This window comes from Pteropus medius, unplaced genomic scaffold (assembly GCF_902729225.1).
Source record: "Pteropus medius unplaced genomic scaffold, Ma_sr-lr_union100, whole genome shotgun sequence".
NCBI lineage: Eukaryota > Metazoa > Chordata > Mammalia > Chiroptera > Pteropodidae > Pteropus > Pteropus medius.
In genome coordinates this window covers 2,189,876-2,213,179 of record NW_024348304.1, presented here as the reverse complement: position 1 = coordinate 2,213,179, position 23,304 = coordinate 2,189,876, and the positions used below count along the sequence as shown (strand labels likewise).

General features: G+C 37.2%; 1 protein-coding gene and 1 pseudogene across 1 annotated transcript in view; one reads left to right on the top strand and one right to left on the bottom strand.

Moving 5' to 3' along the window:
• The window catches only part of AFG2A (AAA ATPase AFG2A), a 232,585-nt gene that overhangs the window by 102,412 nt on the left and 106,869 nt on the right, over positions 1-23,304 (bottom strand). The window lies entirely within an intron of this gene.
• Positions 4,804-4,922, top strand: LOC120616297 (uncharacterized; annotated as a pseudogene).

Below are 23,304 nucleotides of genomic sequence, written 5' to 3'. Positions count from 1 at the left end.
TAAATCATGATTCTGTATCAATCATTCAGAAGACTATTTGTATTATTTTCTATTATGATGTTGGATTGTAAGTAAAAGGAGGAAACCAGAATTTTAAGTACAAAATCCATTAAACCATGTACATCTAACACTCCCAACTACTGAAACTGAAAGCAGATTCTATTTTAAAAATAATAATGAGTGGTTGACAAAAGACGGATTTCCTCACTCAGTCATCCTCCTGTATTAACAGCTTAATTTCCTACCTGTCATTTACTTGATGAAACGCTGGATGTTCTGTAAACAAGTTTGTTTGCTTTGTATAACAGGGACTGAGGGGAAGAAAGGAAATCTAGTACAGCATTTCTTTTTCCTGAAACAGAGAGCATGATGGAGGCCTTCGGGAGCAACGCTATGCCAAAGAAAAAGGGCGAAGCCCCTGATTCAGCAATGGCCTGTCAGTTGATTATCCCCTTATTCCTGGGGGGTGGGGAGGAGACCTCTTTGAGCTCCTGAACAATCCACCTGTGACTTGCCAGAGTACTCTGCAGAGTACTCATCAGAGGGCTGACAGCGTGGGGCTATTATTTTGACATTCAAATTTGCCACGTCTTGATGGCAATGAACAGGGTGAATTATCTTGTTTTATGCTTTGTGTGTCTTAAGAAGAGAGAATGTGAGTACTCCAACTTTAGCCCTATCCCTACTGGATGTTTATTTCTTTGTGGGCACAGTTTTTTAAACAATTTGTTTTATCCTGGAAATCTATTCCTCTAATATGACTGAAAAGCAATAGACTTCAATTGAAAACAGGGAAAGTTCATATTAAATAAGCTTAAAAAAAGTAATAGAATGTATAAGCTAAATGACTCAGAAAATTAGTAACATACACAAAACTGTTCTCAAATTGCTTCTATTTATGGTAATAAATAGTAGCGTAAAGACGTGTGAGTTTTTGCAGAACATAAAATACAACATAAGTTTTGACTCAAGTGAAAGATACAAGTTCACCTCATAATAACTAGTCATTCCTTCATAATGGTTTTAAATAAAGTACATTAATTCGGGTGTTACTTTAACAGTCTTGACACCTTGAAACTTACTGAGTGTCTTAATTCTCTTAATATGAAGATTAAGTTATCACTAAAGTATATTCTTTATTACTATATTTGTAAAACTAGAATTTATATTTACTTCTAGCTTTCTTGAATCACAATTCTGTGGAATAGATAAGTTTTTAACCTTCAAATGTTAGTGCTGATTTTCTCAAATCTTCAAAACTCATCTGATTCCAGAAAGAAATAAAAATTATGGTGTCCAAGGCTGAAAAAAGAAAACAAAAACAAACGAACAAACAAAAGAGGCTGGTTATAAGAAGTCCCTTCACAACAAATTCACTCGTGGTTTTAAAGACTCTTTTGGAATGACGTGGAATACTAATTCTTTAGGGACAAGGCAACGAGTACTAAAGAGAGAAGGGGAATGCAAGGAGAAAGTTGACAAACTCAAAGGATGTTTTAGATCCTTTAGCTCTACATCCCTGTAAATAATCTGTTTCGTAGACATCAAGTTTTTGTTTGTCTCAATATCTGCAAAATCTCTTTCTTTCCCATCTGAAAAGGACCATCATACAATCAAATCTGAAAGAGAAAGACAGCTATTCAGAATTCTAAAATTATATCTGTTAACACCTCACGGTTACTAGGAGGATTAGGTGGATAATATGAAGAGTATTTCCATTTCGATGGTAAGGTATGAGTTTGATAAAAAATTAGAGTTCTTTGATCTTTATATTTTTCCCCTTAGTTTGAATCTATTCAACTCTAGTATCCTAGTAAACATATAAATCTTACTTTTGATGATATTATTCACTAATGGTCTAAAGTATGGTTCCCAGTCAACGGATTGCAGCTCCTGTGCAGAGACCCCATGTGAATACCAAGTATTATCTAAAAATGACTAAGTAATATGACTTTCACATATATATTATTATTTTCAAACATATGTATATGGTGATGTGATTACAAAGGTAGAAAATCATTTAAAAGTTTACAGCATTCTCAGTAGTAGTTTTTTTCCTGTAAAATATTTTTCAATTACACTGAGGAAATTTAACTTCTATTATGTGGGAATTCGCAAATTGTTTGGATGCCTAAAACTTGTTCCACAAACTCACAATAGTTAAAAACTGCTGGAATAAATTTTTATTGAGCTATTTTAAGAATTACAGAAGATGTCTTATGAAGACAGAAAAAAAAGTACATTTTTACAACTAAATTGGAATACCCAATGATATGAGAAAAAGTAGACTTGGAAACCATATACTTAAAAGAGTAAGAGATTTGCCATAAGCACTACTATTACCTGAAATAAAACACAGGCAGTAGCACTGTCGTCAAATGTGCCAACACGAAAACCAGAAAACCCAGCTCTGCCACTTATTAGCCTGGGCAATTAAAGCTCTTGCATCTCAGTGTTTTCATCTCTATCAATAATCTCATACGGAATTTAGAAAATAATTCCAATAACAGAGGCATGAATATAAAGTTACTTTCCACATGTACCTGTACGGTATAGGCTGAAAGTAGTACGGAACAAATCAAATGATTAAAAAGTTGGTAAGAGACAGTACAGAAAAGATGAAGTGAGGAGGAGGAGGCTAAAGAGAAACTACCACAGCTGCCTCCTGGGACGCACTCCTCGGTTTCAGTGAACACTGACACCTCCTATTTTCTTGACTGAGATAGTTGTAAGGTTTCTACGCTTCAAGTAATAAAATATTAACTCTAATACTCTGGAAAGTTAGGTGTGAATATTGTAATTATTAAAGCAATTAAAAAATACAAAGAAATCAAGAAAGGCAATAGATGAATTGAAATGGAGTATTGAAAATATTCCAATAATTCGAAAAAAAGAAAAAAGAAGAATGAAAAACAGAGGGACAAAAAGGAAAGTAATTAAATCACAGAACTAAAACCAAACATACCGACATTGTACTAAATGTAAATGGTATAAACACACCAATGGAAACACCTGAGCTTCTCAGATTGTATGACAAATAAGACCCAACTAAATGTTATCTATATGAAACTCAAGAGAAATAAAATAACAGAAATGTTAAAAGTAAAAGAATGGAAAAAAGTATTATGCAAATACAGCGAAAGAAACAGAGTAACCATGTTATGATGTCTGACAAGATTAGACTTCAGAATATGGAAAATTACCAGGAATATAGGAGGCAATAAATAATGATAAACATATGCAGCTAAGAAGAGAGCGTCAACACACATGAAGCGAAAACTGACAAAACAGAGGAGAAACAGATAATTCCACAATCACATCTGAGGACTTCAGCATTTCTCTCCCAGGAATTAACAGACCGAAGAGAAATTCAGTAAGGATACAGAGGACATAATCAACACAATCTACCAAAGTGACCCAAATGACACCTTTAGAACACCAAACCCAACAAGAGCAGACCACATTCTTTTAAAGAGCACTTTTACAGAGAAATCTATACTATCTGAAGAAAGGGTTCAAATGAGTAACCTAAATTTCCACCATATGGAATGGGAACAAGAAGAGCAAATGATATCCATAGATGGCAGAAACAAAGAAATATAAGAATGGAGAGCAATTAACTTTTTTTAAAAAAGCAATAAAAGTCAATGAAACCACAACCTGGGTCTTTGAAAAGATTATAAAATTGATAAACCTCTACAATGACCGACAAGTAAAACAAGAAACACAAACTGCCCGCATCAGAAAGGAAACAGGATTTCACTCAGACCCCGTAAACACTAAAGGATAAGAGAAAACCATGAACAACTCTACGGGCATAAATGTGACAACTTGGATGAAGTGAACCAAATCCCTTGAAAGACACAGCTTACAAAACTTTTTCAGGAAGAAACAGATAATCAAAACAGTCTATTGTCTATTTAAGGTATTAAATTTGTGGTAAAACAAAAACTAAAAACAACTAAAATGAAGAAAACTCCAGAGGCAGATAATATGCATGGAGAATTCTACCAAATACTGAAGGTAGAAATATTAATTCTGAAGGATCTCTTCCATATCTAGAAGAAAAGAGAATATTTCTCATCTCATTTTAAGTGAGTATTACTCTGGTATAAAACCAATTAAAGAAAGTATAAGAAAGGCACTTATACATAAATATCCATTATGAGCACTGATAGAAAAATCTTTGACAAAATATTAGCAGACTGAATGCAGTCATATAAAAATAAAAAAGAATAATATGAAATGGCTAGGTAAAGTTTATCTTTACCTAGGGGATGAAAGACTGGTTTAACATTCCAAAATCCATGCAATCCAAGACTGCGACAATCTAAAAAAAAAAACATCCCCATGATCATATTGATAGATGTAAGAAATGCATTTGACAAAATTCAAAATCCATTCATGATCAAAATGATCAGGGAACTTCCTCAATCTGTTAAAAAGGCATCTACAAAACCACTTAAGCTATCATTGTACTTAACAGTGAAATACTAAACACTTTCTCATTAAGATCAGAAAAAAACAAGGATGTCCGCTCTCACCATTTCTATTTGACACGGTACTGGAAATCTTAGCCAGTGCAGTAAGTCAAGAAGAAGAAAATTAAGCACACCGATTGGAGAGGAAAAAAATAAAACTGTTCACATGCACAGACAATATGACCGAGTACACGGATCCCAAGAAATCTACAAAATGCTCCCTAGAACCAATAGTGAGTATAGCGAAGGTGATCGACACAGAAATAAATTATATTTCTAGGTACTACCAACTGAAATCCAAAATTAAAAATAAACAAAACTAGTCTACGGCCATGCTACCCTGAACAAGCCTGATCCCATCTGATCTCGGAAGCTAAGCAGGGTCGGGTCTGGTTAGTACTTGGATGGGAGATCACCTAGGAAGACCAGGTGCTCTAGGCGTAAAAAAATTAAAATAAAATAAAATAAAATAAAAAATAAAGGGATTGTAAGCTGACAAGGTCCTTGCAATCTGTGAGGTCAACCAAAGGTTGCCTCGCCTAAAAAGAAAAAAATATTAAAAATATAAATAAATAAATAAACAAACAAACAAACAAAACCATAAATGATACTGCAAAGAATTACTTAATTATAAATTTAAAATACGTGCAAGTTCTCTATGCTGCAAACTACAATACACTGAAATAAAAGAATATCTGAATAAATGGATAGACAATGTTCATGACTGGAGATTCAATGTTATTCAAGTTATAAATTCTCCCCAAATTGTTCCATAGATTAAAAACAATCTCAAACAAAATCCCAGCAGGATATTAACAAGTTGAGACTATACTTTACATGGAAAGGCCAAGGAACTAGAATAGGTAAAACGAATTTTGAAAATGAAGAACAAAGTTGGAAGACACACATTACCTGATCTTAGGTCCTACTATAAAGTTACAATAATCAAGACAATGTGGTTTGGTGAAAGGCTAGATAGAAATGACCACCACACAAATAAGGTCAACTGATTTTCGACAGGTGTACAGGCAATCCAATGGAGAAAAGATAGTCTTTTCGACAAATGATGTTGGAAAAACTAGATTATTACATGCAAAAAAATGAAGCTGGAGCCCTACCTTATGCCATGTACAAATATTAACTCAAAATGGATCAAAGACCTAAACGTAAGGCCCCAAACTATAAAAACTCTCAGAAGAAAACAAAAGAGAAAGGCTTTATGACATTAGATTTAGCAAGGATTTCCTGGAATGACACCAAAAGCACAGTCAACAAAGTAAAAATAGACAAACTGGACTACATCAAAATTAAAAACTTCTGTGAATCAAAAAATAAAATCAACAGAGTAAGAAGGCAACCTACAGATTGGGAGAAAGTATTTGCGAATCATGCATCTGATTAGAGGCTAATATCTAGAATATATAATAAAGAACTTCTACAACTTAACAATGAAAAATCAAATTTAAAAACTGGCAAAGAACTTGAATTGATATTTTTCCAGTGACATACGAAAGGTCATCGAGCTGATGAAAAAATGCCCAACATCACTAATTATCAGGGAAATGCACATCAAAATCACAATGAGATGTCACCTCACACCTATTTGGATGGCCACTGTTAAAAAACAACAAAAACAAAACAAACAACAACAACAACAACAAACAAAAACAAAAAAATCCCCATAAAATAACAAATGTTAGCAAAGATGTAGAGAAATTGGAAGCCTTGTGCACTGTTGGTAGAAATACAAAATATGTAAAATGGTGCGGGTGCTGTGAAAACCAGTATGGTAGTTTCTCAAAAAAATGAAAATCGAATCACCGTATGATCCAGCAGTGCTACTTCTGGATATATATCCAAAATAACTGAAAGCAGGATCTCAAACTAAAAGAACAAAAGGTAATAATTATTTACAAAATCTGTTTTTATATTTATCCTCTGATGTTTCGACCAACAATTTCCAGCAAAGTATCAGGAAAATGCTTCTTTTCAGACACAAAGGGTGCTTTTCTGATGCCCTGCATTTCAGAACTAAATGCATGTAAAGCTAATAAACGGAAGGAAAAGTAAACACAGAGTTGGTCATTTTAAAATTATATTCTTAAAGGTTTAGGGGTGTCGTTTGTGGAACACAAAGAGATTTCCTCCTCTAACAGCATTCCAGGCCGTCACTCCTTCCTGCCTACCAGCAGACAAGATCATACTTGTCTGGAATGTCAGCGGAGCATTTACACAAAGGCAGTTTTTCAGAATCTTCGTACTCTGAACACAAAACAGGAAATACAGTAATACCATCAGTATATGATAAACACTGTTTAGCAGAAACTGTGTTTCTCCCTTAATAAGTACTAGGTTAACCTCCAAGAGCAGGAGATGAAAACTAGCACGTCAATAAACACATACCACTAGTTGTTTGTAGCTGGCCAGAGGAAAGGTTCAGGAAGAGAAACTCAATAAAACTTCAAGAATTTGCTAAATGATATTTTAATGTTACACCACAGCCTCTAGTAAAAACTCATTTTTTTTCAGTTCACAGGGGAAAACAAAAATATTCCATAAAAGTTAATATTATTGAGTGAAAAACAGCCTAATGATAAGTTAATTTAATTGGAATTCTGATACTTAGGCAGGAAAAACAAATTTCTTTGTAAAAGTAGCCATCCATCGGAAACACCAAATAAAGCATTTCATGTTCTAAAACACATTTTTCAATTTTTTTCACTTAAAAAAAAAACCTTATTTACCTTCCACGAATTAAAAGATTAAAATATTTCTATAAATCTACCTACTGAATAGTTTTGAAATTTATTTACAAATAGATTATAAAGTACAGCTGGTATCCCAAGAATAACAGAGACAAATTTTAATTTTCCATAAGATAGCAGGATGCACTTTGGTTTGACTGCCCCCTGCTGATGTAAAATTTCTAAAACTATTAAAGTTGATAAAATTGTGATGTTATGTTTTAAAAACTGTTTCTACTCAGAAATTGGTTTCAATTTCTTAGTGAAAACTAGAGAGATTTTAATATTTAACCTCTGTGTCTATTTTCATTCAAGGGCAAATATTTGTGGAATATCTATTACCTGACAACAAAACTATGATTTCATCTCTCTGACCTTACAATACTTTCAAGTTATTAGATGGACAGGAAAAATCTGGGGAAAAAAATAAACTATTAGAGAAAATCAACAACAGAATTAACTGGTACTGAAGAGAAGCAAGCTAGAGAAAAAGAGGTTGGTAGAGCTAACATTAGTTTTAAAAAACCCAACTTACTGGAAAACGTTAAGACTGAGAGAGCTGAGGAAAAGTCACGATGGAGTTAGACAAACAGAAACGAGACAAGATAAGCACAAGCCTAGAGGAAATAATGAACATAGCACGTGCAGAACACGTGACACCAGAAGACTCACTTGCCAGAATAAATGGATCGATGTTCAGTGAAAACAGCAAATAATGGTGAGAGGCTGGGGCCCAACTTTTTTAAACTAAAAAAAGCTAGAATGAAGAGCTGGAACTTGAGGCGAACGACAGGGAGCCACTGCCGGTTCCGAGGCAGTGTGACAACCTGGCAAAGCAGCAGGATAACCTGGTTAGAGACCTTCCTTGGGAAAGAGCACGAGACCGGAGGGAGGCAGGGAAGCCGGCTGAGGGACAAGCACCGTAACCCAGGGAAAGAGCAGAGCCAGAATGCAAGCGATGCGTCCGTACTGTGAATGGAAAGGAAAGTGACGTCGAGCTACATTTTGAGTTAAAAACAAAACGGGGTGCCTGACTGGATTCAGATTTTTGTCCAATTCTTCTGCTGTACTGATTGTTAAATTCAACTGACATAAAAAAGGAGCAGTAGACAAAGTGTTAACAGAGGGGAAACTGAAGCGTCATTGGAGCCAAAGCGGTACAGTGATTCAAGAAGATATGGGTAGTCAGCAGAATCAGATCTGTGAATTCAAGACAGATAAGAACCCTTAAGACATTAAAGTTTGTTTGATATTTGTTGGCGACCTTCACAAGTTCACTTTTAATAAAACTGTACCATCGGGAGGAACCAGAGAGCTGCAAAAAATTTTAAATTGCGATGACATGTAGAAACTAAGTGGAGGAGTTCACTAGAGGGGACACGTGTGTCTCTGGGAGCAGAGAGAAGGAGGGGCACGTAAGTAACAGGGCAGAGCTAGGTTTAGTTAAAGGTGAGACACATGGGAAAGGTTCATGGCAAATGGTCTCAATTATCTCTATAAATCAGTTTCTAAGCTCGCTTCTCAGAAAAGAATGATAGATTAAAATTCACACACACACACAAAAATGGAATATATTTGATAGCACTTTTCTACCCCGGTGTCCAGTTCCTAATGGAGATGTCCAGTCCCAAAGGATGGCTTCATCTCACCGAGACTTCCCATTTTTCTATAACTGTCTAGAAAAATCTGTGTGCTATTTCATAAAAAAGTTCAAAGCTGACCTACTGTTGACACCACTTCCTACACACATAAGTAAAGTCTTTCCAAACGTGGCTTAAGCGAATCATCTGGAGTTGAGCATGGAACTCAGGGGGGGGCCACAGTCATGCGTCACAGGTAAAGGTGGTCATGGCAAATTACATGTCGTGGAAGAGTTATGTGCCTCCTACAACAGCACTCGTTTCAGAACGCCACACAAAACCATGGAGAATCCTAATTTCTGAATTTCATGCTATACTTTTTTTGCAAAGGAATTTCTGTTAAAAAGAAGTATAATAGTTAACGTTGCATTTCGATTAATTCTTTTGCTTAAAGAGCAAATCATATGTAATGCTTCTGGCCCAAGTTCACACTATCTTGTATCATTATAATGTCAGTTTTTTAAAATCAACATGAAATGATGACGTTTCCTCTCAAAACTCACATTCGCAAATCAATGTAATAAACACCAGGATGTGCAGAGGTCCAAAACGAACGCATCACGCATGCTGGAGGGTGTACTGGTTGCGCTGAGGCGAGGCCTTATTCTTCTTCGTGACTGAGTATTTGGAACATTATACCGAAATTGATATGCGATATTAACACCCAAAGTGATATTTTCTAGAAAAGATTAAAAATCTTCCAGAGTTCTATGTATTTGCAGAATAAATAAAAGTGCTACATTGACTGTGTCTATACAACAGACCAAAGTTCTCTCTAAAGTTAACGAGGCAGAGATCTGATACCATCTTTTCTTTTTAAATTGAAAAAGATTACATAAGTAATTAAAATAATTTTACAAAAAGAATTAACCATTGTTTTTGTGACTGCTATCCTAGAGTCTTTATATACATGAACACATCTTATACGAGTTATATTTTAGATATTTTTAAACATCTTTTGGTAAAATGGATTTTCTTGAGACAAATGCCTTCTGAAAAAAGTTCCTCTGACAAAAGACTTCCTTGCAAAAAAAAAGAAAAAAGAAAAAGAAAGAGGTCAATTTTCGGAAATTAAAATGTATGTGATAAGACCATTTTAAACTGAGGCGTGCAAGGCAGATCCTAACCTACACTGCATACAGGCCGCATCCGGATGACAAGTAGAGGCGGGTTTCCCACCATCCACAACCAAACGCATCTAAAAAATGTGTAATCAAAAAGAGATGACATGGCCAAAATAACAGCTGTATACTCTATTCATTAAAGGAGATTAATGCAAATGTAAAGAGAAAGTTCTATGTAAAGCAACAACAGTTTATCAAAAATCTTTCTTCCTGGCAATACCCTTCAGTCGTTACTACGCATTAGACATTCAAAATAGCTGTATCATGTCCGGCGGAGCACAGTTATAACAAACGTATGTGTCTCGGAGCAAATCTAGCTGTCTCATCAGCAGAGCCCGAGGAAATATTTCCCTAATTATCTAAATATTACCCTGGACACTAAAACAGGTAAGTTTTAAATTTCCAGATTGGAAGTACAGGGCGATATGGGAAACGGGTGACGCAACGGAACAACAGCAAATGAACGAAAATCGAGCAGGCGGCTGGGAGGGTACAATGGGGCCCAAGAGCGACAAAGCTAGTTCACGGCAAAAATTAAATTCGTCCCCTACAAAGTTTGGAATATAAACAATCGGCCTTGAATATACTCCTCTTTCAAGAACTTAGAAGGAAAAAGTTCAACATGCTCCAAGGGGGCACAAAAAAGCCTGTAAATTTGACACAATTAAAACGTTCTACTTGGATGAGGTTACAGAACAAAGTATCTTGAATTTGATTGCAAAGTGAATAGCAGTAAGTAATAAGTGGGTATGGCAAATCCATGACGACGCATGGAGGGAAACCAAGTTCAGAAAACACTCGGCTAGTCCCAGTTATCTTTTCTCAAAGACAGAGGAAGCTGCTGGCTGGGCAAGAGGACAGCACACAGACGTCTCGCCCAGTCTGGCACCTGTGCCAAGCAGATGAGTTAGCACTTAAAATCCAGGCTTCCTTTAGCCCATTGCCCTTTCAATTTACTCACGGAGGAAGCATCACGAAATCTTAATTTCCAATACACGATTGTGCCAGCCACAGCAGGCTCGATATCCCTGGCTGATGCGATTACCCTCTGTGATGCCCTCCTCACCTAACCTTGGCTCTCGTGGGCTGGAGCAAATCAAGAGTCAGTGGGGTCTGTCTCACGCCCCCCTTATCCCTTCCCGTGCAAGGCGTATCTACCGAGCACTTGCTGCGTCAGACATGCTAACAAGCAGTGACATATCAGTGAACAAAACAATGTAAAAACCCGGAATCAAAACTGCTAGATTAACGATTGTTTAATATTAAAATGATATGTATAAATAAATATTCTATGAACCAGTAAAATGTGGCTGTTAAAAGAACATTACTATTTCTGAGAAAACAGAGGCAAATGCTTAAGGGAAATTCAATAAAGGTGAAGAGCTCAAATAACAGTTAGTTTGGTGTAGGCAGAAAAACATCTGTATAGGAACACTCAGGGCGCCCTATGTTCTCACCCTATAAAAGTCCAACATTTCACTCAATATGGTGAGGTTTAGATAAGAGATATCACAGAACTCCAATCAGTCGACTACTGGCAAAGCAAAACAAACAGCGAATTAATGCATATTTAAATGTTTTATGTTAAAGTAAAATCATTAAGCTTTATAGGAAACATTTTATTAATTCTGGCTTTTTCAATTAACTACTAACTGCTGGTAGGTACCAACTTAGAAATCCTGATACATTCAAAATTACTGGTGAAAGGGCAAAATGGCAGAAACACTGTGGAAAGAAATAAGGTCGTATTTACCCAAATGATACCCTTCCACACAGCAAACCCACTTTTCAGCACACCAGCACAAGTACCAAATAACATCTGGACAAGGTTATTCACTGAGGCACTGTCAGTAATGGCAAAAGGCTGGCAATGGCCTAAGCGTCTGTCAACAGGGGACGATCTGTATGGAGTCTGCGCCCACGCAGCCCACAAAAGGGTGAGGAAAACACACTGAGAAGCGCCGCCTCCAAGACTCGGTGCTCATGGAAAACGCGAAGCGCTGGACAGTGTGTGTACTTTCCCACGTTTTGTGTATTTGGAGGGAAATGGAGAATGGAAACAATAAGTAAACGTACATACTTGGTCGTACTAAAGACGACGTTGGAAGAAGAGACCACTGCGAAGGCAGCGAGGACGGTCAGACTGGGGTGCAGGGGTCGAGCGAGGTGTCGCCATGCATGTGCGTCCACACGGGTCTGATCTTTGAATCATGTAATCGACATATTACATGTTCAAAATACCACCTAAACAAAATATCCTTCAAGAGTGAAAAAATGACTAAAGAACACAGAGCATAGAGCATAACATATGAAGCTTATTTCTTTCTGTTACCAGTGAAGCAATTTATTTTACATATTACAATCTCTAAGAGATCATTGAACTGCATTTTTCATCTCTGAGATCCTACTTCTTATCTGAATTTTTCTCTATACTAACTTCATAGCTCTGGCTGGCCCCTTAATTAAAAACAAAACAAAATGAGAAAAAAAAAATCATTAAGAAGACTTTTGGTGGTGACAGAATGCAGATCTCCTGTCTGTCTCCACCAGAGACAACTCGTTCTTAAACACGTAAACAAGGCAGAGGGACTTGCTCTGATTTGTGACTTCAAGCCACAGTTTTCACTTTCTCTTGCTTTACAGAAAGCGTGACATTTTCACAGCATATATTCAGTTAATTAGTGGGGAATGCGTAGTATGGCGGATGATATTGTGTAAAAAATCAGATCGACTCCAAATTTCTTATAGAGCGAGATTAAGATCACTTACACCTCGTCCCCAATTTCTTTGTTTTAGCGCAGTGGGCGGAATGCTATTAAGGTCTCCTAGGCTCCACACTGCTTCCGGAGGCCTCTTCGGTGTCACAGGAATGCCCTGCATCCTAGGCCAGGCGCAAACACCCGAATCTCTGCAAGGCAACCTAAGCATGCTTCGTTAGTCTCTAACTCCCCTACTCTAAGTCCCTCCGCGTGTTTGTGTTTATACTTGTGAGGTTACATACACTTTCTTCTACTGTAAACTACTGTGATTGAGTAGACAATGATGAGACGTGGAACAGCTCTATTTGTGAAATGGACAAGGCAAAGCCCGCCTCTTACACGGAGGTACAGCAGTCAGTCAGTTACTGCAGAACAATTCTTTTAATTCATCTGAGAGAAGTTTGGTATTCAATGCAAATTACCGAACACCCCTCTGACAAGTGTAAAATAACCCCTTGACTTTCTAGATGTGTGAGACTTGAAATAAGTAGACTGTGAAGGTAAAAAATCCTATAAAAGTGTTCCTGTCCTTCTATGAAATAGGACTGTTTCTCATTTCCCTGTTTCATAAGATCACCATGTTGTTTCCATGAACATTTTTCGAAAAATTATGTTTACTGCATCTCTAAGTCCCGAAATCAGTCTAAAGCCGCTCTTCTTTCTTATTAGTAATCCAAACAAACAAAACAAAATCTCCCTGTGAAACACTGTAAACATCAGTGTGGCTGTTCATTTGGAAAAACTCCCATCGGGATAAAATCTCGGCCTGAACACTACTGACTCGGGCCAGATAATGCTGTCGTGGGGGCTCTCCCGTCCAGCACGGAAGGGCATGCAGCGGCCTCCTTGGCCTCTGCCTACTGGACGTCAACGTCGTCACAACCAAAAATGTCTCCAGACATTGTTACATGCCCCTTGGGGGGAGGGGTGGCCAAAATCACCAGGTTAAGAACGACTGCCATAGACGGTTATAAAACTCCATTATTAGACGCCTTTAGGAGAAGAATAGGTAATCAGCTTCCTGGACAGCTCGGACATTCGCCGCTTGATGGAGAAGCTGGTCTTAATAGTTTTTGTTTGGTTTACAGAATCTTTTGAGGTTTTCCTTGTTTTTTTGTTTCTACAATTCCATCCTTTTAAATTTTAATTTAGTCAAAATTCTTATAACTTAAAAAAAAAATAGAAGTGTCCTCAAATAATTTTTGAATTGCAGGTGTGTATGCCCCATGGTTTCCTCCTCAACTTTGACAAAGATGACAAAATGTGAATTTTCCAAATCAGACCCAAAGTTGGTGGTTGTAAGGAGCTAGAAAAACTAAACATGAAATCCAGGTGATAAACCACTTAATTGTTGACATTCCTGTTTGATTCATCAGCATAACTGCTCTCCCCAAATGTTGAACTGGTGAGGATTTTGCAAGCTATTAAAAACTGTTTATAGCTAGATTTTTTTAAACTGGATATGAGGCTGCAGCATACTAAAGGCTACCACTAATGCAGGCGAAGTTTTAATCCCCGGGGAGATTGTCTGGGTAAGTGAGCAGAGACTCTAGCTGACAGCAGAGATAATACAATTCAGTTCCAGGCCAAAGCACTGTATTTGTTTTTGTTGTTTTTCTTCTGTCCTATCAGCAGCCTGTCTCCATGGATTTGTCTGGGAAAATGATAAATAGTAAAGCAAGCAACACTCTCCAACTGTCTAAATCATCCTCCCAGCAAAGACCTCAAGCAAAGCTTTGCGATGAACCATCTTTTTAAATGTACATTTCTATACACGTTAAGTTACTTAAAACCAATGAAAATAAATCCAAGAAAATGCACATGCCGAAATAAGTGTTTATGCAGAGCCTTACTTCCATGAAGTTTTAAATGCATTAGAGAAAAAGGTCAATCATAATCATCGAATAGTTGTAAATACATGAAACAAGAATTATAAATATATGAATGACGCCCTACCTGCCCCTAGTAACTAAATTACAGTAGGTTACAAACCAGATTTGACCACTAAAGGCCATCTATGTACTTGCCTTAATTCCAAGAAATAAGAATTTAAAGGTATTATACAGATATCGACTTCATCAAAAGTAAATGGCAAATTCAATATTGCAAAATGAAAATATCAGGAAGCACATAGGAAAAACCTAAACGTAGTTTCTGTGCTCTGGAAATGCTTCTGGAAGGATTTTTAAAACCGTGAAAACAACAACAAAAAATGTTTATGCTTCGGAATTGGATAAAGAATTTAAAAATTCACTATTCTGGATTTAAGTTTCTATCCTCCACATTTTGTGCTTTCGATCAACCATTCGGACAAAATGACTCCATGTCACTATTCTCTCTGATGGAAGAGAAACTGATATTTGAATGATGGAAATAATTAAGTTTCGCAAGACTTAAATAACACATAAACAAATATGGACTATGAAAAAAAATCAGAAACCATGCTGGGCCGTATTACTGTCCAAAGTGGAGATCATCGATGTGACAGAGAGACTGACATAAATAAAACTCAAGAGGCTGTGTCCCTGCCTGCAGTCTAATCTCAACGATCTGAGGAACACATAACGCCGATAAAAAAGAACAATTCGGCTCATCATTTTTTTATTTTTCTTGATCTCCTTATTTACCTTTAGGAGGATCCTATAATTTCTTTTTGGCAATTACAGAAAATAACTAAACATCGATATTAAGCCATCTTGATTTCTGAAACCAAGGAGAAAGACCTTCTATTCAACAGGAGTCTCTCGGGAATGCTGAAGGCCAGCGCCCTGGATTCACCCGGCGTGAGTCGTGCGTTCGACAGGGGTCGCTTTAAGGTCATCTTTGGTGTTGACAGCGCTTACAATGTTCTCTGACTACAATAATAGTTATAATAAGAACCGGCGTTCATATAACATTTATGTATGTACAAGACACCTTCAGTGTGTTACTACATTGACCTTTCACTTTTTCCTGGCTTTATGATCTACTATAAAAGGGGAAAGGTCATATTTGTGATGAGTAAGAGGTAGGGATGGGGGCAGCCACATGGAGTCATTTGAAAGTTACAGGATTAAATATAACCCTAAAACCTGAATTTCCCTATTCTCAAGACTAGTGCTCTTTTTCATAGGCCACCACAAGACTTTAACATATCTCTATTCGTTGCCCTGTGATTTCTCAGTCTTTTCATCAAACCAAAAGCTTAATAAGTCCTTTGCATTGTCTTATTCAGTGTAAAATCTGAGGGCTATCCAAAAATTTAGGTGATATGATCTGTGCTAAACAGTTTTACACTAAACCAGAAGACAAGGATTCATAGGTAATATATCCTAAAATCACAGTAAAGACAATACGTTATCAATGCTTTAAAAAAAGAAAATTCATTAAACAAAGAAAAGTATTTATCCTTGGACAACTAAACAACTGAATTTAGAAAAGCTATATGCGAATCTTAAGTGAAGGCTGCAGAAGGAAGTCATCTCAATTTCCTGGCTAACATGGCATGGTAATCCTGGTTAATGATATGAAGAAAATAAATTATAGTGATAAAAAGTACCATATAACTAGCCAGTCTCTTTAGCAGTCAACTTACGTAATAAAAGTCCTTTGGGTAATTCCTTTATGCACATACTTTTATTTAAAAACTCTGAAACATCAAATATTTTAAACAAAAACAAGCTTTAGAAATCATGGTGATTGTGTGCATGTTTATACATGGCTATGTAAGGCTTCATAAATATCATGGGGATGAGAAAGGTAAAACAAAACAATACAAATCAGCTTAAAATTGGAGAGCAATGGCTTTGACTTTAAATGACAAATGAGGAGGTGTCTACCCCTTCCACGTACCACTCCCGGGACTGGGAAATCACTTCATTTTGTATAACTCTCTCCTCGGGTTATTTAAAAGCGCACTACGTCAAGAAAATAAAAAATTGAAAACTCTACAGTGTAAGTGTTATAAAATGTAAAAATTTTAAACAAAGCACACAGGGTAATCCTTCGGTGGCACATCATGACAATACACGAGAAATGGACGGGCTGGAGAATAAAGAACCAGGTGTCCAGAGAGATTGTTCCCTTCCCTAGGATGTGCCTTTCTGACTCATTAGTTCTGAGCCACCGCGAGCTACTTCATCTCTCTGAACATCGATTTTCTCCTCTCCAAGCCGCAAAGAGAAACACTACTTGGCGGGGCCGTAAGAACATCAGGGCCGCTGTATGCCTGCTCAACCTGAAGGGAAATAATTCTTATTAGCTTTGAGTATGATTTCTGGATTTTTCTGATTCCTTTCATGTACTCAACTTTGCTTTCTTATTTTTCAAATATAATATCTATATTATATATTATGTTATATATTATATAACATACAATATATAATACATATTATATTATATATGATATATATTTATATTATATATTATATTTTATGTATATTATGTATTATATAATATAATGTAATATATATTATACATTATATTTCAAATATAATATCTAAGAAAAAAATCCTGGACTGAAATGTATAAAAGCACATAAGATTCATTTATTCGTATTTATATAGGTAGATCTACCTATAATCTTCCATATACACATTATACATTTGTTTAGACATTTTTACTTCTGTTTTCCATAAAGAAAACCCTTGCCGCTTATGAGAACACGTGGCTATTCTCACTGCCTGAAGGAACACAGGTTCAGGTCACGAACGTGAACGTGAAATACCAGCGCACAGAAATCTCACTGTTCTTACTAATTTTGCAAACTCTGTAGGCAGGGCCATCCACTGTCACCAAAATACACACACGAACGTAACCAAAAGAAAGAGAAGTTTTGTGAGGAATTATTCTTGTTTTAATGGTGACTAAACGCACAACCACGTCACTTCTGCAAGGCTGGCGGAATCGCTGACAAAGCTTTACCAATCTTCACGTGCATCTCTCCAGTCAACAAACACATTACTCAACCACCCAAACCGTGTTTTACTAAATATTTATCCACGCCCACCCCCGCCGAAAAAAAAAACACATGAACAGTATATAACCGGTGAGAAAGTGAGGAGGTAAACACTAGGAAATACTAGTATCCTCAGTGGAGGACATATAAATAAACTTAAAAGACACACAGCTTAGCTCTGCAAATTATTTTCATTTTGAATCAGCAAATTATAGCAGACATGAAAACGCTGGTGCTTTCCAAACACACTATCGTGGCTGATCAGAAGAACACGCGAGGCAAGTCTCTCCTGCGAACTGCGCGCCACGCGTCCCCGCACTGCGTCCAGCGGAGAACGAAATGGACGCCTTGCCCCCTGGAGCTTACGATAAAGCGACAGTGAGCACTGTAGAAAGGGAACTGTATGGGAATAAACACTACGGAAGAAACAAGTGAGCAGCTAAAAAGGGGACGAGAGAACCAGAGAGAGAAAAGGAGCGGGAACGTCTACGGTGTCGGACGATGGCCGTGGTGGCTGTCCAGAGGTGCAGGTTATTACTGCCTCGGACAGAGGAGATCTGTCTCATGAGTATTTCCTAGCTCTTATCATTCCTATTAGCTTTTTGCGACCTGTGTTATAATTGGCTATAAAAAAGGAAAGTCAAACATTTTTGCATGCCACGTTTGTTTTTGCCTCTCCATCACCTATCACACTGCCTGGCACGTAACAGGTGCTCAATAAATATTTGGTGACTGACTCAATCCAAACCAATAAACGGTTTTTCTGAATAGTTTAGGTCCAAAACTTTAGTTCAGGGGTCAGCAAACTTTTTCTTAAAGGGCCGGATAGCAAATACTTTCATCTTATCTGCCCAACAGTCTATGCAGCTGGGTTCCAATAAAACTTTACTTAAACAGACAGGGAACAAAGGCGTTTTCTAATCTCCGCTTAGTTTATTCTGTATCTGCCTAAATGTCTTAAGTCTTCGGTTCAATTATCCTTGGAGTATTAAGGGATGTTTATCATCTGCTTGCTAATTTTGTTCAATTCTAACCAACTCAAATGAACAAAGCAAAACACAATTACAATAATAACATACAAATTCCACTTCTCTCTCCTCTTCTCTTCTCCCTCTCTTTTTTTCTCTTTCTCTTTTTGAACTAAAGATCGACACACTGTGACAAAAGCTATTATACTGGCTGATGGTATACTACAGTTTTCACATACAGCGCTACTGATCTTGCACAATTTACTGAGCCAAGGACTACGATGGCATTGTGTAAGATACATAGAAAGTGCCTGCATTTGTCTAGAACCAGTGGACGTCACGTGCAACTCAGCCAGCACACGCCCGGTGCACAGCACACGCCGAAAGACTGCCAGTTCTCTCTCCACTGGTCAGCTTGCCCTTTTCCCAATGTCCGCATCTCCTCCCTACCCAAACTTACATAATCTACACTTAAATTTCAATCGTTACGTGTTAAATAAATTACATGGTAGGACACACACACATTTCCACTATTACTTTTCAAAGCAAAGCCAGTTCCCCTCATTTCCTGAAGCTGCTCCTCCTCTGGCTGGTGGGGGAAAGCGTGCGAAAGCAGCAGAGCCTGCACTCAGGAACCATTTCAGGTGAGCATCTCCACCTGGTGTCAAAAAAGAGTAACTGCAAGACCAAAATTATTGGCAGAGAACAGATGAGAGAGGCTGGAGAGTATGAGAGCTAAGATGCATTTTTCCAAATCTACTCTGATGTACATGCCAGCACAGCACTGCAGACGAGGTTGAAGCTGTTCATGCTTTATAATTATAATACGTTAAACACATGTCTTACGCACACACAGAATAAAATGTCACAAGAAAATGTGCATAAAAACGGCACATTATTATTAATACTCTCTATGCACTTTAAAAATAATCCCAAACTAGCCCTGCCATCACTGCCTTTAAAACGTTCAATACGTGGCTTCAGATTTAGTTCTTGGCTACACTAAACATTAGTTCTCAAATATGGGAATCTAGAAGCTTTTTCAAATTTAAAAGTGAATTAACTTTAAATAATCATATAGTTAGACATTTCTCTTCTAACTCGAAGTTGTTTTTACATCCATAGACGTTTTTAAAATATTATGTAGACCAAAGTACTACAGGCTGATCGGACATCTGTGAAAGGAGAAAATATGCAGCTCAGCGAGTTTTCCTTTTTCAAAGAGTAATAAATTTTCAGTGAAAAATTTACGTGTTCTTCAACTGTCAACCAAGGTTTTTATTACACAACAGCAGCCTTGAGGCTGATTTACGGCTCACCCCCACCACCATTTATGACAATCAAGTGGTTAAAAAGTCAAGTCATTTTTGCACACCTGGATAATATTTGCTTGCTTTATAATCTGCTTGAAGAAAGGAACTTTTCAATAACAAGAAAGTTTGGAAAGGTGGTACCCGAAAATGCTTTAAGAAAAAAAACAAAACAAAAACCTCAGAAATAGGTTCAGTAAATATTTTAGCATCCTTTTATGTAGCATTTGGAGTCTCTATTATTATCTGTGTCTGTGTCATAAAAGAAGAGAATTGTAGAAAGTGAATGATATATCAGGGATTATCTAGTTATATTTCTAAACGGAGACCCAGAGAGGCTAAATAACTTCAAAGAGTACACAGTGCGAGCAGCAACAGGGCCAGAGTTAGGAACCGAGCCGGCATCTGCGTCTGCCTGTCCCGTTTCTTCTATTGCTTGCTTCTCACTGACGATCTCAGGCTTTTCTATCACATTTTGTACCTAACATTCTAGTCCCTATCACCTGTGTCATCTGTTCCATGTGCCAATCTCAGTGTCCTCTAGACTCTCTTCCTCAATTATATTGCTTGCATTATGCAAAAGTCCCTCTGCAATGCTACGCACACTCCAAAAACTCAAACAGAGATACTAAGGTTTGGGAACGGCTGTGCCCACAACATTAACAAAATGTTCAAAGATGAAAATTACAAAACTCCTCACACAATACTTCTAACAGCATGAATATATGAAACTGCAGCTATAAATAAAAGTAAATGATGGGGAAATTACATATTTCAGCACTGTTTTAAAGCTAAAAAAATATGTATATATTTTAAATACCTATAAGGTTGAAACCAGATTAATGTTGAAATCTTCATTTTAACAGTATATAAAGCCTCTGAGTTAAGTTTATCTACATTCCACTGAATTTAGTGTCTTGTCTACTTACGTCAGAGAAAACAGAAAGCATTTCTTTACCCAAATATGTATACTTTCACCTGTTCCTCCCCCGTGAGCAATCTTAATCATCCTTTTCTCTTCAGGGTTCTCTTTGCTAACTCTTCAAAAACAGCCCCTGACTATCTCTGTGCCAATTAAATGTTCCATGAAGCTCACCTAAATTAGGGGTCCTGGACTACATGTTAAACTATTTTTCAAAAAGTCAGGAAAAGCTATACAAATTCCTCTTGGTATTTAAGAAATACAATGCCTCTGCTATCGATGCATGTAAGAGACACAGAAAATGGCAGAAGCAGGTTCCCACACTCGAGAACTTAGAAAGATCTATCAAATCTAATAAGATGAATTTGGTAAGATTTAATTCCTCTCTTCCTAAGGCCTGAGGCCCTTGCAGCTGCCGCCATGGATACCACTGGGAAACCACCTGGCCTTGAGGAAGAGACCACCTGGGGAGCACATGGAAAGCAGGAGTAGCCAGGAGCTGAATTTGAGGGAAGACTTGGAGATCTGACTGTACCTCGCTCAACTTCTCAGACTTGAATTAACAGCACAAGTCCCATGCGGGGAAGTGATCACTTAGCAGAAGAGGCCTCAGGAACACCTGGACTTTTCAGTTTTGTTTTTGTTTTGTAATTGATGACTTTAAATTCAAAAGCAGTCTACAGTGTTGACTCAGCTGGCAAATAAACTAACACAACCCTGGAATGCATTAGCGGAAGCAGCGTTCCCATTAAAGGCACTCAGTGTCCCACTATGGTCCGTGCTGGTCAGACCACAGCCTTTATTCGTGTGGACACCGCAATCTGTGAGGGAAAGGACAGCAGTTCAGGAAGAAAGGGATAAAAAATACTGAAGATGGAATAAGAGTATCCTATGAAACATAACAAGCTGTCAAGCCCAGAGAAGAAAATACTGGTTGGTGAGACAATGTAAAGACAAGACAACATAACAGTTTTCAAAGATAAAAAAGAACCATATATAAGAGAAACCGAAAACTTTTCTTTACAGCATCTTGGAATAAAATCGGGCCATTGTGTAGTAGCTTTAGTGAGACAAACAGCTGCTGGTTCAGTAGAATAAAGAACTTCCTAACACTCTGAGCCACGGATGAGCCGTCCGCTTCACGAGTTAACAGGTCCCCATCAGCGTGGGTGAGTGAGCAGAGGCTGGAGAAGCGCGGGGCGGGAGCTGGATGAGCTCGGCGCATCAGAAGGCCAATTACACTACCGACCCCTCCCAGTTCTCGCCAATCTTGAAAAAAATAATTTATTTCAGAACCTGGTTATCCAGGGCAGTAAGAATTATATTTGGTTATTACTCTTTCTCTACTAAAAGACTAAATGAATTATTTGCATGTTGACATCATCAAATATTATTTACCGAACAAATACATTTAAATGTAATTTTAACTTCTCAAGAAGTTAAATATGTAAGCCTGAAAAACCCCAATAACGACAAATACTAAAAAGGGCATTCAACTTACCATTACAAAAAGGCAAAAACCAATGCAACTTTTAAGATTCAGGTGCCATGAAAAAATATTTACATTATTCATATAATAAACAAACTACATTTCTACATTTATGGATTTTGGTGAGTCATTCAGTTGGAAAATATAATTATTTAGTCCAAGAAAATGTATTCTAAAAGATTAAATATTAAAAGAACTTTCAAGAAGAGATGGAACATTTGAAAGAACAAGAAGTTAATACACCCTTCCTACGATTTTTGGTTTATTTTAAGCTTATTATGTTATTGACTCCTATGTAATTTATCTTCAGAAAATTTATGCAATAAATACATTTAAACAATCTTTAGAAAAATTGTGAACAACATACATTAGACTTTTACTACACTTCTAAAAGCTTACAAGGGTAGATCGATGGCCAGCAAACTTTTTCTATAAAAATCCAAATGGCAAATAATTTAGGCTTTACAGCCATGAGCCCCTACTGTAACTACTCTACTGCAGTAGTGTAAACACAGTCACAGGCGATACGTTCACAAAGCAGTGAGACTGTTCCAATAAAGCTTTGTTTACGGGTACTGAAATTTGAATTTCCTATCATTTTCACGACACAAAATATTCTTCTTTTGACTTTTTTTCAAGCATGTACAAACTATTAAATATGTACAAACCATTTTTAGATCATGAGATATACAAACGCAGGTGGTGGGCCAGCCACAGCTTGCTGACACTCTGGGATACACAGTCTTTATCCTGACATCTGAATGACATCTTAACATATAACCATATATGCATGCGACCTCTGGCCCACGTCTCTTCTCTCTCCCAGTATCCCACCCCGGAAGCTGAACCTTTTCCGGCCGCTACTATAGAAGATGCAGTGGAAGGAAACACCGGGAGCTTTAAAACACACACACGCACATGCACATTCATG